This window comes from Anastrepha ludens, chromosome 4 (assembly GCF_028408465.1).
Source record: "Anastrepha ludens isolate Willacy chromosome 4, idAnaLude1.1, whole genome shotgun sequence".
NCBI lineage: Eukaryota > Metazoa > Arthropoda > Insecta > Diptera > Tephritidae > Anastrepha > Anastrepha ludens.
In genome coordinates this window covers 51,959,407-51,976,288 of record NC_071500.1, presented here as the reverse complement: position 1 = coordinate 51,976,288, position 16,882 = coordinate 51,959,407, and positions in this window count along the sequence as shown.

Below are 16,882 nucleotides of genomic sequence, written 5' to 3'. Positions count from 1 at the left end.
TGTCCTACCTTAACGGCCAACACAGATAGTCCAATGAATGCCTGTGTATCTCGTGCCCATCGTCACTCTCTTTTTTTCTCATTTTCTCTTTTACTGATATTGAAGTACCAAAATCTATGCATTTACTAAAGCTGCAAAATAATTATTAGCAGCATTCATTTTGACATTGAGCGCAAATTGGCATCATCTTGATGGCTGAAATATATTTGAGTGCTGTTAACACCAAGTGTTATGCAATGGAAGCTCCTGCAAAAATTTAAACAAACCGTTCTTTATTTTACTTAAAATGTGCTCTAATATTTAGAAAAATATGTATGTAGGGCGGCTGCCGTAGTCGAATGGATTGGTGCGAGACTACCATTCGGAATTCAGAGAGAACGGAGGTTCGAATCGCGGTGAAACACCAAAATTAAGGAAAAGCAGTTAAATAGCGGTCGCTACTCGGCAGACAATGGCAAACCTCCGAGTGAATTTCTACCATGAAAAATATCTCATAAAAAAAATATCTGCGGTTCGGAGTTGGCTTGAAGCAGTAGGACCCTCCATTTGTGGAAGAACATCAAGACGCACACCACAAATAGGAGGAGCAGCTCGGCCAAATACCCAAAAAGGATGTCAAAAAATTTTAAACGCGTTTTTTTCGAAAATACATTCTTAATTTTTTTAGCTTAACTTGAAATTGATTTGAATATATTCTGCATTAAAGAGAGAGGTGGATTTTTTCGTTATAATATTATAAAAATCTGTAAAAAAAATTTCAAACGTTTTTTTATTAATTTTTAATTTTGTTTTTAAAACGCTCTATTCACTTATATAATCGAACATGTTTTTATTCATTATAAATCAAAAATTGTAGGCATAATTAGTCTGGCCACTATCCTCAAAAGAAGGTTTCATCGAAAAAATAATTATTAACTATTACTTTCTCATAGAAATTGGCGAAAAATTAATTAGCCTTCTGCAAAATTAAAATTTAAATCTAATTGGAGCTGTAAGCAACTAAAGCATACAAACAGACAAGCAATGGAGCGCGAAAATGTCAAAAAAAATTGTCCATCACTCATCAAAAACTTGTTTTCATCACTCAAAAGGTTTTTTTAGTACAAAAGATATTCAAAAATAAAATTTGGTGATTAGTTTTGCGCCATCTTATATCGGGTGCTTGCTTTTTAGCTGCATGAAAACTATTGGTGTCGATAACTATGGTTGGGCAGCGGAGAATGGCAAACTGTGTTGGCAAGTCATGCCGAATCGTTTATCGCGAAGTGTTAAAGAACACGCCGAAATGTCGATTCGTTTTCGTTCTCAAGTTTGTCCTTCAACTACCTAAAATTTTACATAAGAATCTTGGCTTACGTGCCCATAAAATATGACTCGTGGAAGGATTGAAGCCAAATGACTACCGTTTTGTTGATTGGACTCATTTAGATTTATTATTATTACAATATTATTGATTGGGAATATATACAATATAACCCTAACTTAATTGGGGTCTGGTTACTAGAGTCTTCGTTGTTAATTTAGATTTATTATTCAGGTTAATTTTTTTATTTTTGCTGCCATAAAAATGGCAGTTTACTCAAATCGGTACTATTTTCTGCCGACTCTTGTATTATTTTTTTATTAAAATTAATTAATTAATACAAATACACACTTGTGTATTGCCTCGAAAAAGCAGTTAATTGCAGAACATTTGGAATATTAATGTATATGATATATTGCAAGGCTAGATTGTGGGGCTGACACAGTAATTATAATATGAAATTGAAATTGTATTCCTTTTAATTCCAAAGCGTTAAATATAAAATAAGTAATATACATAACAATATTTGGACTCTTACATTCTTTGTTGGGTGTTCTGGCCGAGCTCATCCTCCTATTTATGGTGTTATGTATTTGACGCTGGGTATATTCACAATGTTCCAACATTGGGGAAATTTTTGCTTTTTTAGTTGGTGTGTGGTCAGCACACTTCCCCATCTCTCTACAAGGCAAAATTTTCAATTTATTTCTATAAAAACCCAATTAATAAATAAGAAAACTAGAAATCATCAAAAAAAATAAGAGTATATAAGACAATAATAACCCATTATTTTTTCTTAAAAACCACACCCGCAAAAAGAAAATTTGAAATTTGAACAGACACTGTCACTAACGTCTGTCAAATATGAAACAATAGAAAAAAAAAACATAAGTAATTCCAGATCACGTATAGTGTTGTCAGATGTGTACGTAAGGATTCAAAACCAAAAATATTATAACTACTACCCTATAACATATGTTTTCGCTAGATCTTTATACATTATTTTAAAAAAATTATTTGAGTATAATAATTTGGCCACCCTCCGTATATTGTTTTTTTATTAGGAGCTTTTTCATAGCAGAAATACAGTAGGTGATTTGACATTACTTGCCAAGTGGCGACTGGTATTACAAAACATCATTTTCTATCACTTATAATACGTACACATATAAGTACTACTTTTTCGCGCTTAACTCAAAATCCGTAATTAAAAAGCGCGATTTCCCATACAAAATTTCTCTCCCAAAATCTGAGATTATAAAATAATCCCAGATAATAACGATACTTTTTGACATGCAACCCTGTGTTTTCTGTGTTATCGATAATTATTATTACGAATGTAAGGAGAAACATCAAAATAAAAACTAAATGAAATGGATGCCGGCAAAGCAAACAGGTCTGTACATATAATTCTAATAAAATTTTTGTTAAATATTATTAATTAGGGATTCATTTTACAGAAAAAAGCGTGTGTCCATAAACGTTTTATCCTCTTATTACTCACTATAAAATGTAATATCGAATTTCGCATGCGTATTGCTGCCATAATTTTTAGCAACCTTAGTAAACGTCGCAAACGGATTTCCTCCAACTGTTTATTATTAGCAGCCAATTAATTGCGCAATTAAATTAGCTATTCCTTCTCCTTGTATTTTCTTCATATCGTTCATAATAATTAAAGAAACCAAATACACCGAAATATTCCACCAAAATAATTTCTATGAAGAAAAACCTCTCAAAGCAATATTGACAGCTGATTGTAGATTTTGCATGTAATCTGCCATATGTGAACGGGTAGATTAATTTGGTGGATTTATAGGTGATTAAAGCATATGTGAACGTATTATTAGAGCCGCCATTACAACTCTGAGCGAGTATTTTGGTTTTTAAAACGCGACGCTCCGTTTCAAAAGGGTTAAGGAAATTCGTATTATGTGGCTGAAAAACCAGTTGACAAATGATGTAAATACCGATCAGATGAATTATGACTCACAGAGCAAATTAATTTGCCTACATATGCATACAAAAATTTAATAATAAATATAGACAAATACATAAACAAGAAAAACACATTTAATTCACTTTTTGCGTATACCATTCTTTGGCAGAATATGTGCAAACTTATGTAAGTCTTAATGTCTGACTTAAATGCATAATAATAATCCATATGCTATGTAAATATGTAGAAAAGTCTACATATATATATCTACTTGTGCATACATAATTATAATTTTTCGACACCATAATGTCATATGTTGCTTTGACATTTCCGTCTTGCAATCAAACAATCGAGACAGACAATCAGCGGAAAGGCGGGAAAAATATGGCTTGCAGCAAAATTTGTAACTGCTCTCAAATACGGATGCATGACAGATAGACGATAAAGACACAAATGAGTACATATGTAAGTACATACTCCCATATGTGCATACACACGAGTGGTATAAGCGCCGAAGAAATACAAATGCATGTAAATAAAAGTAAGTGTGGCATATTTGTATGTTCGTATTTTATTTATTGCTACATTTGAAGACAACAAGAAAAAAAACTTAATTATAACACATTATATTATTGTCGATTGTTATTTCTATAATTGAGAAAAATATTACCGTTGAAACCAAGTGAAGGTGGTGCAATGTAAGTATGCATGTCAGCGTGAACGTATATGCATATGTCTATATGTATTTAATGTATGTAATATATATGTGTGCATACACTTATATGTATGTATTTTAGCTCGCTGCATTGTGGTAAAACAAACCAAGCCTGTTCGTCAATATGTATACTTATTTGTTGTGTTTATTAATATATATTTAATGGGCAAAGGTGCTGGTACTTAGGCCTATAGTGAAACAGCAGTTGGCGGAGGGCGCAATGGGAGAAATATAACAATAAAAACAACAAAACACCAACTCCAAAAAGAAAAAAACAAAACAAAATAACAAATAAAGCAACATTGAAGGGAAATTGTGCTACATTAATTTTGTTACTTTTAATTGCACGCCACTGCGCTCAATTCCTTTGCAAGTCATTTAGCTAGCAGCAGCAACAGCGTAATAATAATGACGGTGCAGATAGAGCCGATAGAGTCGACTCGCGCAAGATACATACCATAGCTTGAGATATTCATTCATTTTACTTATTTAAATGTCTACAATGTATTTGTAGATAAATAAATAAATATAACTTCGCTATATTTGTAGTTCTTAATTTTAATATATGTACATTAGGGCGGGTAATTTCTTTTTCATATTGTTCTTATATGTGAACAACTCTAAAGTCAATTTTGAGCACCACAAATTTTAAGAGAAACAATCTTTGATCTATACGAAGTAATATGATTAATTGGTTGGTGGAACTGGTGACTCATCCGGAAGCCAAACAACGCCTCTGCGACATTTTGTTGCCATATCCTCGCTACCAACTTGTTTAACGGTTATTTACAGCATGACTATATCCAGTCTGTGTGGCTTAAGAATCTTGACGTCTAAGCCAGACAGTAGTTCGAGACTGTCGAAGAGTGGTTTGCCCAGGGTTGATATTATCTTCTTTCATATGGCAGGGCATTTACAAAGGAAATGGAAAATCGTTTCCTTTTTCCCGGATTGTTTACAATTGTGACAGTATGCATTGTGAGGGTTGCCCATTTTGACTGCTTGTTCCCGATAGACCAGAAGCCAATTATCACTGCCATGAGTCTGCAGGCATACATATTTATTAATATGTTAACCCTTTATCCAGCAGACTATAAATAATCGTCAAAAAATCTTTTAAAATTTATATAACGTTAATTTTGGTACACTAAAAACGAACATTTTTATTCACTTTTACTGGACCAAAAAGTGCACAAAAAGTATCACATGTATTTATGAAAAATTACCCGTAATGCGGAAAACCGTCTGTAGACCGTCAATAACAACTTTACAAAAATCACTTTTATTTTTTCAGTTGCCCTATAACTAATAGTTGCATTGAAAAATATACAGAAAACATACCTGTTTTGAATTTTTGAAGAAATTTCTGCAATGTTTGGTCACTTTTTCACAAACGAAAAGATGAAATTTTAGAACTGTAATTTTTTCTACTGATTTCAATGACGGCCATTACTAAACCTACGAGAAACATAAAATGAAACAAATGAACACTATAAACGAATTGGAATGGTTCCGTCATAGTCGTTTCAAGGCAGCCATACCGGCTCACACGAAAAAGAAAATTACATATAAAACCCAGGAGGGTTTTATGATGACCGTCTGTAGACTGGATAGCAGGTTAATATGGCCATTACTATGTACTAAGGTATTATGAATATTATTTTTAATACAAACTTGTACCTGTGAATTTTATTTATTTTTGATATTCAGGTCCTATTTAAAAAACGATAAGATAGTGGTTCTAACCAAATTATATGCAATTTTTTAATATCGCAATAGGAAAGCTTACTGCATGTAATTATTTTTATGAAAATTAAACTAAAACGTGTAAAAAACCAATTAATTTAATTTAATTTTTTTTTGAAATCATCCTTTTTTTATTTGTATTTAGTATTATTTGAGTTTTACATCATTTTAACTTGCAACATGAAGGGTCGCTCTCTACTTATTATCTTCATGGCCATAACTACGTCACTATTTTTGGATTAATTAAAGATGGTTTCGTTTAGAATTTGTAGGTGCTCGAAATCTACTCTAGAGCAATGCTCTAGTGCACATTTTTTTATAAGTTTCTGAGAATCTGCTAGAAACAATGTCGAAAAAATTCTTTTCATACGAATTGGTCCGCCCTAATATGCACACGTACATACATATATACGCATATTTCTATGTAAGCTTGCATTCGCAATTATAGCATCAAAACGTGCAAACAAAAAAAAGTTAAAATAATAATAATAATATAAACAAGAATTGTGGAAGTGCGACTGCTGCTCAGACCGCATAGTCAACCACCCCCATTGCCGCATACTCCTGCCATCCACGAAATAAATTCTTTTATAAATTTTATTATACATAGACATACATACATACTTATGTATGTGGATATATTTTATTGTTGCGCTCCGTTGCCTCTACGCTGCCAGAAGGGCAAATACCTATAATTTTCTTACAACAACTGCAACAACAATTACGAGCGGCGGTTAATAACAAAACGAATAACTACAACTGACATGGCTCAGCAAATGCCGCTCTGATAGCTCTGCTAGCAGCACAGTTTGTCGGAATACAGCACAAATTGTCGAATACGACAATAGTAGATTCAAATATACGCATTACGGATATATTTGCCATTAGGGCGCTTCATTTCTTGTGGCAGAATTTTCCTACATTTTTGGGATCGGATTGTTGTTTATCGTAAACTCTAAGCTATTAAAAATATATTCAGGTGGTGCGCCAGGTATCGTTCAAAGTCATATTATGAATTTCCATACAGTTAAAAAATAGTTGGTTGTGGTTTCACGTCTTCTAAGTATTTGTTTAGTCGTTAAAAACTTTACCACATAAGACAATACGACAATTACGACAGAAGAAAAAAAGGCGCACTTATAAAATAGTCCCTATTTCATACATTGAAAATTACGCATCCGTTGGGCACTCGGGTCTGGCCGGATTTTTTCAGCTTTGGATGTGTATTTAAAATATTTATTTTATAGCTAACGACTTGGGCTTCCAGCAGATTCCTTAAATTTAATTTTCTATGGATTTATATCGATACAACCTTTAAAAAAGGATCCTCGAACAGGACACAGGACCAACCAAAGGTTTTCAAAAAGGTGGGCTAAAAATAGCTTATTCAGCGAAATATTAAATCGAAAATAAATAGAGTAAATTATGATTTTCATATATTTTCAGAAAGGACTGTATTAGTGCTTTTTTAGTTAGACAAATTTACGAGTTGAATACGATTTCTTTTTTTTTCAAAACTTTCAGAAAGTTCCGTGTTTTACACTCTTTTACATTTTCCCTGATATAAGTATATGAATCTGTTACATCGTCTTATGCCTCGCCTTATCACTCTTTCGCTGCTTCAGCATAGCATCGATAAATTTATTTTTATATTTGATGTATTTATATGAAAAGAAATATCGAATTTAAAATATTATTCCAACTTTTCCGACATTCAAAAAAAATCCCCTCATTTATCATTAGACATCGTTTCCCGAGTTGGCAAATAACCTTTTCTGTGTTCGAAAATGTTGACCCACTCTAATGAACATTTAAATACATATACATATATGTACAATAAAATAATAACAATAAAAACAATAGGCCTGCATTTAAAAAATATGATTGCAATAAAGTAAACACAAAAAGACTACAACAATATATAAAATAAATAGCAAGGTAGGTTACACGGCGGCATTACAAGAACGCAAACATAGACACAATACACACACAACCATAGAGCAAACAAACAAATAAATAAATATTTTGTAGTAATTGAGCCAGTCAGCTAGTCAGCCAGTCAGCGAGAAATTGAACTGTGCACCGCCAAGAAAAACACGCAGCAAAGCCGGTGAAGAAATTAATTTATGGGTAGAGTGGCTGTAACTCGGGAACTGGCATGAAATAATATAAAATTGATAAAAAACAATAGCAGATGAAAGAAAATTGGTGTAGATACATACATACGTACATATGTGCGGGGAAATAAACTCACAATGTAATGCCAATGGCGCAATCGCTACCATCAATACTAACGGCGCGCGAAAAAAATTGCGCTGCCACAAGACACACTGTGAATACAGAAGAATGAATACAAATCTACACTTATTTGTGGGTAGCTGTCAGTAACAGGGGCCTGTCCCGGACTGACGAATCGTCAAGCACTTTGTATGTATATTATCAGTAGTACCAGCCCAATCTATTGCAATGCTTTCAATACACGCATTTGACATATGCTTGTCCCAGGTGGTAAGCCGTCGCCAACGCGGTATTAAAATGGATATAACTAAATACATGCAGGGGAACAATCGACACCTTTAAATTACGCTTCATGCAATTTGCATCAGTCTCATCAAGCCGTTTTACACTTAATATTTTTGATTAACTATTCACGCTTTCGCTCAACGTTTTTAAACTTTAAACCTCGGTAAAAACAAATTCTGACTTATAGTACTGTATTAAGCAAAGTTGATCAGAGACATCCTCTTCCATAATTGTTAGTGTTTATTCGTGTTGACGAACTGTTTGAAATATTGTTGGGCTTTGTAATTAGAAACATATACCCAACTTGTGCTTCGGAAATAAGCCTCGTACAACGCTCTGAACGTAAAATGGGAGAGGCTAGGAGTTCGGTGCTAACACACCAATATTATTTATTTGTTTGTTGAGTAGTAAATGTCACGCTAAACCAAAAGTTTATGACTCAAAGATTATAGAATATAGTTTAGTCCAGAGGTGTTAAATAATGCATTCAACGCGACTTCAAATCGTTGAAATCACATTTATTAAATAACAGTTTTTAACTGCAGCCTTTCAGTGACTTTTTTAATAAAGGTTGCAAAATTGTAGTCACTAGTCTTTCATGTTACTCAAGACTGATAAATAATTTTGCAGTCATAGGTGAATAAAGATATTTTTAAGCAGTCATTTGGTGCAGTTGTGCATAAAATATAATATTTAATTAATACAAATATAAAACTCGCATAAAATTATACAATATTTTAACTCAAGTGATAAATATCATTTAATTTGCATGTGATTGCAATAAAATGATCGCATTTAAGTGATTAAAACGTAGATGACTTCACAATCTCTCGTGTCTAAATAAAAACCCCCCCAATCAAATGAGTACAGTAGTCAAAAAGTTTATATTATATTACTCAAGACATCCGGTGAATATGAAGCATGAAAGTAAGTTCAGATATTTTTTATAAATTTATATTTTGATTAAAGAATTGTTGTTTTACAGATGAAGTAGTGCAAAAATAATTTTACCCTTTAATTTTACAAGGAAGTGTTGTTTTTTATCGAAAAAAGTGAGGTTGTGTATGAAGTTTTATAAAATGCACGAAAACAGTTGACGAAAATGAAAAGATGACGATTTGGAAGACCAAATAAAGAATTTGATTTTGTTTAGACATACAAAAATTCTATTGGCTAAAATTTTTTTTAATTTTCACAAGCAATTTAGACATGAGCCCAAAAAGGGTTTTACTGACGACCACTGTGACGGGACTTTTCACCAAAGACCCGAATAATAGTGCAATGCCGCATGAGAATTACCATAAAATAAATAACAAAAGTGGCCAAAAATTAGTGATAGACGTACATATAATAACAAACAAAAGCAATGTAAATGCTCAAAGGTACAAAGCCAAAAAACAAAAACCAAGAAGAACGCCCAAAGAAAATATAAATAAAACCAATATCAAAGTAAAATGAAAAGTCAAAGAACTCACCATAATGACAACGTATCTGACTAACTGCATGCTTTAATGTCGATTTGTCAGCCGACTTGTCTGACTATCTGACAGACCTATCAGCATCGCAAGCATCAAGCAGCAAGCAACAAGCCAACAAGCCATGCCCGTCAAGCCAGCTAATGGAAGTCAAGTCAAGTAGTCACCCGACGAACAGGCCAAACAAAAATGTAAACAAAGCGTGAAGACTCGCCAATGTATGTGGATGGATGAAAATGCTGGGCAGCACAAATGCGAGCAGCGACAACTTGTGAATTACCCGAGAATAACGAGCAGACGAAAAAACAAAACAAAAAGAAAACAAAGTCGCACAGCATCCCAAAAGCAATCACATATTGTCTGTTCTTTAAATGTGTGTATGTCCAAGTTTGCTCACTGTTTTCACTTATATGTATTTATGTATGTATATATGTATGTATGTATGTATGCAGGTAGTTGAGGCATCAAAAAGACGCTGTAGGACGGAGGAGAGCAATGTCAAAGTGACGTCACCATAGCGTATGCACTGTATTTTGTGCGAACTTGCTTTTATTATATTTTTTTGTTTTTGTTGTTTCTTTTAACTCAGTGGATTGTGTTCTTGTGGAGCTGCTGCCAACGCAAATGGCGTCAGCGGCAGCCATCAAAGTCAACGCTAGCATCACAGCTGCTAATGCTTTGAGTGTCTGCTTTAATGCTGATGTTGTTGCCATTGTTGTAAATACACACCCAAACATGCATATACATATGACCTGTGTTATTGTAGTTCACAGTTTTCGTTTTTTGTGAATGAAATGAATGAATCGAATGAATGAAGCGGTTATGGTGTAGCGTGTCGTGGCACATTGTTGTGGCGTTGAGAAGTGGCGCGCGCTGCCACCAAATTTACTACGCGCCGCAAGTGTAAACTCTTTGGGAGCCGAATTTTTCGCTCGCATACATATACATTTACACATGTATGTGGTGGCTTATCGCACGTGTTCGAAGCTTACTCTGTATGCTTTTGTGTATGGAGCATTTCAGGCATTTTGTGCCTTAAAGTGTAGCATCGTCACGTTAGCAAAGAAAAACAGTAGTAGATTGCATTGAGCAACAGGCGCCCAGAAGGTGTAATAAGTGTGTATTTCAAAGTCTAGTAACTACCAACAACTCAGTTGCGACGACAGTTGGTAGACATAAAGCACGACAGTTGTTCTACTTAGAGAGTAGGAGCAACAGCAAAAAAGGCGGCATGGCTTATATGGGATGGTGATTTTGTGCGCCCAAAATGTGACTGGCAGCAAGTGACTACTACTACTACTGCTGCCGATAAGTGAAGTTCAAACGGTGCCAACACATTTGAACTGTCAAATAAATGGAGAGAGAAAGAGTGAAAATAAGAGATATTGGTCAGACATTTAGGAGCGAAATTGGAGAAAATTAGCAGGCGCTGATGAAGGGTGACACAAACTTGCCGCACGCATTTTCACAGAAAGTTTCAACTACGCCATACATATATGTATATATGTATGTACATATACACATAGCCACACAAACAGGCATAGAGGTATACATACAGACGTATTGCCAAGAAGTCGCACCCCTTCCATTTAATGCCCAATACACTTGCAATGGTTTGACTTCGTGATCCTTCAATGTCTTGTTTCCAACTTATAAAAGTTTAAATATATTCATGTATGTATGTTTATATGTATGAATTTGTAATTTTTGTGTTCATTGCTCCCGCTGCATTTGCAACCACATTACCACCCTATTAAATCGAAAAGTTCATTCTTTGCATTTTAAGAATTTCTTTGTCTTGATATTAATTTGAAGCCAAAAGAGACCGTGTAACGAAATTTGCAAAATTCGAGTTAAAAATAATTTAGGCATTCAGGCTTATAATGCACAAAAAAATTACAAAAAAAAATATAACTGCAATCGATTCGCCACTTTGCTCGCTTAGTGAAATTAACCCTTAGTACACGGTGAAAAATTGGACCATTTAGGAATTGGTCATATTTCTACTACTATCTATCAAAGTTTTCAATCGATATCTCTTGGATACTAGTCCGCCTCCACTAGTGCGCGGATATGCTAATGAAAAAGCTTAACAATTTGCTATCTATAAATAAAAATATATAATTGACGCGCTCACTTCTGTTAGGTGCTGGGCCGAGCTTCTCTTCCTATTCGTGGCGTGCGTCTTGAGGCTATTCCACAAATGAAGGGACCTACAGTTTTAAGCCGACTCCGAAAGGCAAATAGTTTTTTTATGAGAAGCTTTTTTGTGTCAGAAATACATTCGGATGTTTGTCATTGCCTATCGGGAGGCGACCGCTATTGGAAAAAAACTTTTTCTATCATTTTGTTATCACATGCACGGATAGTCGAACCTACGCTTTCCCGAACGGTAGTCATGTACCAACGCAATCGACTACCGCGGCCGTTATTATCCATTTATAGATTGTATAGAAAAATATGAAGACATTAATTAAAAGAATACGAATTATTGACAAAATCATAAACGTAACCACAGTGCAACTGAGTGAAGACATTATCCAGGCACGCAGCCAACCAACTGAACTTCCCGGCACATTTAGTGCGTCGAACTCGGCCACCCATTACTGCTACGCTATTTACCAGTCAACGCACTTCACTGCCCGCTTTCTTTACAAACGCTAATGCATATTTGTACAAATTTTTATTGTCTACATTTTTCATTTATTTTCTAGAAAATTAACAAAGTCATGCTAAATATAAGCACCAAGACTGACAGATATTTAGTTTGTTGGTGTATAAATGGGAATATGAATTGTATAATAAAATGAATGAATTCAAATTAGTAAACGCACATTTTGCACGGAACGCAACGTACTGGCTAATGAATTGGCAATCTGTGGTTCTTTGGAGTACCCAATCAGATCGGAGCCAATTTCAGGCCAGGCATGGCGGAAACAGTCAGGTACATCGAGGCTTTCTATAGCAAATCTCAGTGGTGTACTGACACCTGCGCGACAATCAAATGTTTACTGAAAAGACCGCGTAACAAGGTCGTAGCAAAATTTCTTTTCAGATAGAAGAGTATTGAGTTACAAGCCGTGACTAGTTACGGGGCACAAGACATGGAGACAGTATACGGTAACCATAGGCATCATCGACACTTCACTCTGTACACATATCTTGTTTGAAGGATGAGGATAGTACCGACTATTTTCTCTGCAACTGTCAAGCTTCTGCCGGACTTAGGCAGTACATTTTTTTGTATTGAGAATGGACGAGCTACATAGATTACCATTATAATCTAGACAAACTGCTAAGATTTATAAAAACTCTGGGAAGTCTGCCGGTGAGTAGTGAAACTCCTCCCCTACCCTCCCTATCCCTTAAATCCTATATGTTGGTCTTAAGTGCAAAAGGGGAAAAGTGTATAGAAGGGAAAAGAAATTGAGCTTACAATTTTATTCCATTATGCAAATTGTCATCGTCCAAGCTTCTGCGGGCGTTAGGACGGGCATGATGAGAGCCTTATAGAGTGTTATTTTTGTTCGTCGAGAGAGGACTTTAGTACTCAAGTACCTACTTAGTCCAAAGTAGCACTTGTTGGCAGAAATTCTACGTTGGATTTCTAGGCTGACATTATTATCGGTGTTAATGCTGGTTCCCAAATAAACTACGTCTTTTATAACCTCGAAATCATAACTGAGAAAACAGTGGCGTGGGTTCCGATACGCGAGTTTGCCGACTTTTTCTTTGATAATAGGAGGTACTTCACAGAGCTCCTTTATAGGAGCTCCTCCTCCTATTTGTGGTGTGCGTCTTGATGTTACTCCACAGATGGAGGGACCTACAGTTTCAAGCCGACTCCGAACGGCAGATATTTTTATGAGGAGCTTTTTCATGGCAGAAATACATTCGGAGGTTTGCCATTGCCTGTCTAGGGTGCACCGCTATTAGCTACTTTAAATGACTACACCAAGTAGAATTTTTGAAGTAATTGCAAAGAATAATGGTCAGTTTACAAACACAACGTCTTTTTACCTTAACATTTTCGAGAGAATCTTTTCGCAATCACATTATTAGATCATAATTGAAACTGAAAATAAATTTTACACAAAAAAGAAAGAAATATTTAGGCTTAATTAAGCGGTACGATGTCACAAAAGCGGTTGAATCGGCTAGTACATCCTTATATATGTAGAGACTAATCCTTTCAGGATAGAAAGAATTTTAGAAAACTTCGCTGAAAAAAACGACGAATTGAAATCAAATTATAGTTTTTCTTTCTATGTATTTTAATTCGGACTTGTGGCCGCCGTAGCCGAATACCTTGGTGCGTGACTACCATTCGGAGTACGCAGGTTCAAATCTTCGTGCATGAAACAACAAAATCAAGAAAAGGTTTTTTTAGTAGCGGTCACCACCGAATGCATTTCTGTCCGGAAAACTCCTCATAAAAAATATCTGCAGTTCGGATTCGACATATTTACATGTAAAACTATAGGTCTCTCCATTTGTGGAGCAACATCAAGACATACACCACAAATAGGAGAAGGAGCTCGGCTAACAGATGTGTATGCGCCAATTATTATTTGGATTTAATTTGATTTCTTTAATGTTAATGTTAAAAATGTTTGTATTGTTATTACTTTTTTTGTAGAAGATTGAAAAAATTTTATAAAAAACACCTTTCGAAAAAAATCCTGTTTGCTCTTCTGCTCACGTACAAAAACAAAACTTGAAATTTGTATTAACTTTGTTATTGCACTTTTGAACCCATCAACTGTGTGAACGTATCCATATGCATGACTCCTATATGCATATTAGGGCGGGTCGATTTAATAATCCCTCATTGCTCTGTGAAAATCGTATTCTGGAGATCAAAATAAGAAACTTTGCCGAAGGAACCGTACCTCTAAAACGAATTCTGATGTCCCCCAATTTAAAAACATCACAATTTTTGGCCTTTACATGAAAAAATCCGCTAAAGGGCTATGTTTTTTCTTTATTTTTATTTATTTATAATAATATTTATTATTTATTTATAATAATATCTATTTTGCTCTTAAGAAATTGATTTAGTCAGAGCATATGTAAAGGAAAAAATTAATTTAAGTGAGTTATAGAAAAGAAACTAAAAAGTTTCACCCAAATTGGGGGACATCAGAATTCGTTTTAGAGGTATGGTTCCTTCGGCAAAGTTTCTTATTTTGATCCCTAGAATATGATTTTCACAGAGCAATGGGCGATTTTTTTGCCTCCCCACAAATCGACCCGGCCTAATGCATATGTACATACTTATTTTATCATATATATGCATACATACATATATATATACATATATACATATTTATACATATATATATACATATATACATATGTATACATAAATATATGTACATGTTGCCTGAAGTTATAATGAAAAGTTTTAATAATTAATTTTAGTATTTTTAATTTCCTGTCGCGCCATTTTAAGCAAGAAAAGCTGCTTTGCAAAAACAGCAAGCGAAACAACTCGTCTTCCACTTGAAACCTGTTACCACCCCGTTTGCTGTTTTTCTTTTCCATTTCATTTAATAATAAGCTTCGAGCTCAGAAGACCTTACAATGTATACTCGGCTTTCTTTTGCATTTAAAATAAGGTGCATATGTATTTATATCACATACATACATACACTATACGTAATTATAGTACATCACAGCTATACAAAGCCATGCCGTGCACCCTCCTTGTGACCTCCTTTTCCTCGTTCTCCTCCGCACAGTCATCTTCAGACCATTCATACCCTCTTTAAGCGGTGTACTTTGACGCATAAATGCATTTTTATTAAAAATTACTACATTAGTGCATATTTATGCATATTGCAATAACAAATATTTTATTATTCGCTTCAAAAAAACCAGAAAGAAGCTTTTGCAAATATACTTAAATTGTTCAGGTAATGAATTTTGTATTACAATAGATTTGTCTACATTTTGTTTTCCTCGCGCACATTTTCCTTTCGATGTCGTCCGACGGACGTCGAATGGCGAAATGCAAAATTAGTGTTATTGTTTTTGTTATTATTGTCGCTTTTTCGCAAATTAGTTAGTAATTCAGTATATTGTGGTTTTTTAGCAACTATTTTTCATACACATTCATCGCCATTTATTTATGCAAATGTTGAATTGAAAATTTGCATAGCACGCATACAGCGTCAAATATAACTTTAACGCACACATACACATGCATATGCATAAGTAAATTTGCTAATTTGTAGGAACCCATTCACCTGCGCTTCGGCCTAGCTGCAACTTGGCTCAAGTGCAGCCTAGTGCCCCACATGTCCATGACAACTGCGCTGAGATCTAGCCACCTTCCCTTTCCTTCCACTTATTAAACGTATGTATTTACTCAGTACGTATGTACCTACTTACATATATGCCGTAAGTGCACTAAGGCGCATCCACAATACCAAAACAAACAATCAGTCAAGCTGTCAGGCTGACAGTTAGTAAGTCAGTTAGTCAATTCTACCATTTGACGGCAGTCAACCCATTGACGAATCAGCGTATAAATTCAGTCGTTTACTTAGTCTTGAAATAATTTTACATTTGATGTTAATGACAAAATTGCATAATGAATGTTATTTATGTAATTGTGTGTGTGTGTGTGTGTGTGTATAAAAATGTCTTCAAACGGAGAATGTTGCATGCAAGCATTGGGTAAATATTGACAAAAGAACGCATGATTTATATTTATTTAGCAATTTAGTTGTTGTTTTTATTAAGTAAATTAAATTGCTTATTTGTGATTTCAACTGAAATTCCCAACTAGCATTTCATTTGCCCATTTTCTTATCCAGAAGCTGATAATGAACGAAAGTTATTTTAAAATTGAGGCAAAGGTCACTAATGGGGATTTGAAACATATTCTTACTAATTTTCTATTCAACAATTGGCTTATTATCACGCGCTAGGGATGCAAGCACAATAAATGTTTTTCTTCCGATGCATCAATGTATTTCGAGGCATTCTTCTAACTCTTAAAGGCAAATTGAATAAACCAGCTAAAGAAATTTATTATTTTTTTGAACTACAAATATAAATTTTTTCTTTCTAATAGGAAATTTTCGGCGAGCCAGGACTGCAGTGTGTACACACAACAATAAATTTAAATGAACAAATCCTTTTGAAGTCGTTCTAGTATCACTTTTGCTAGG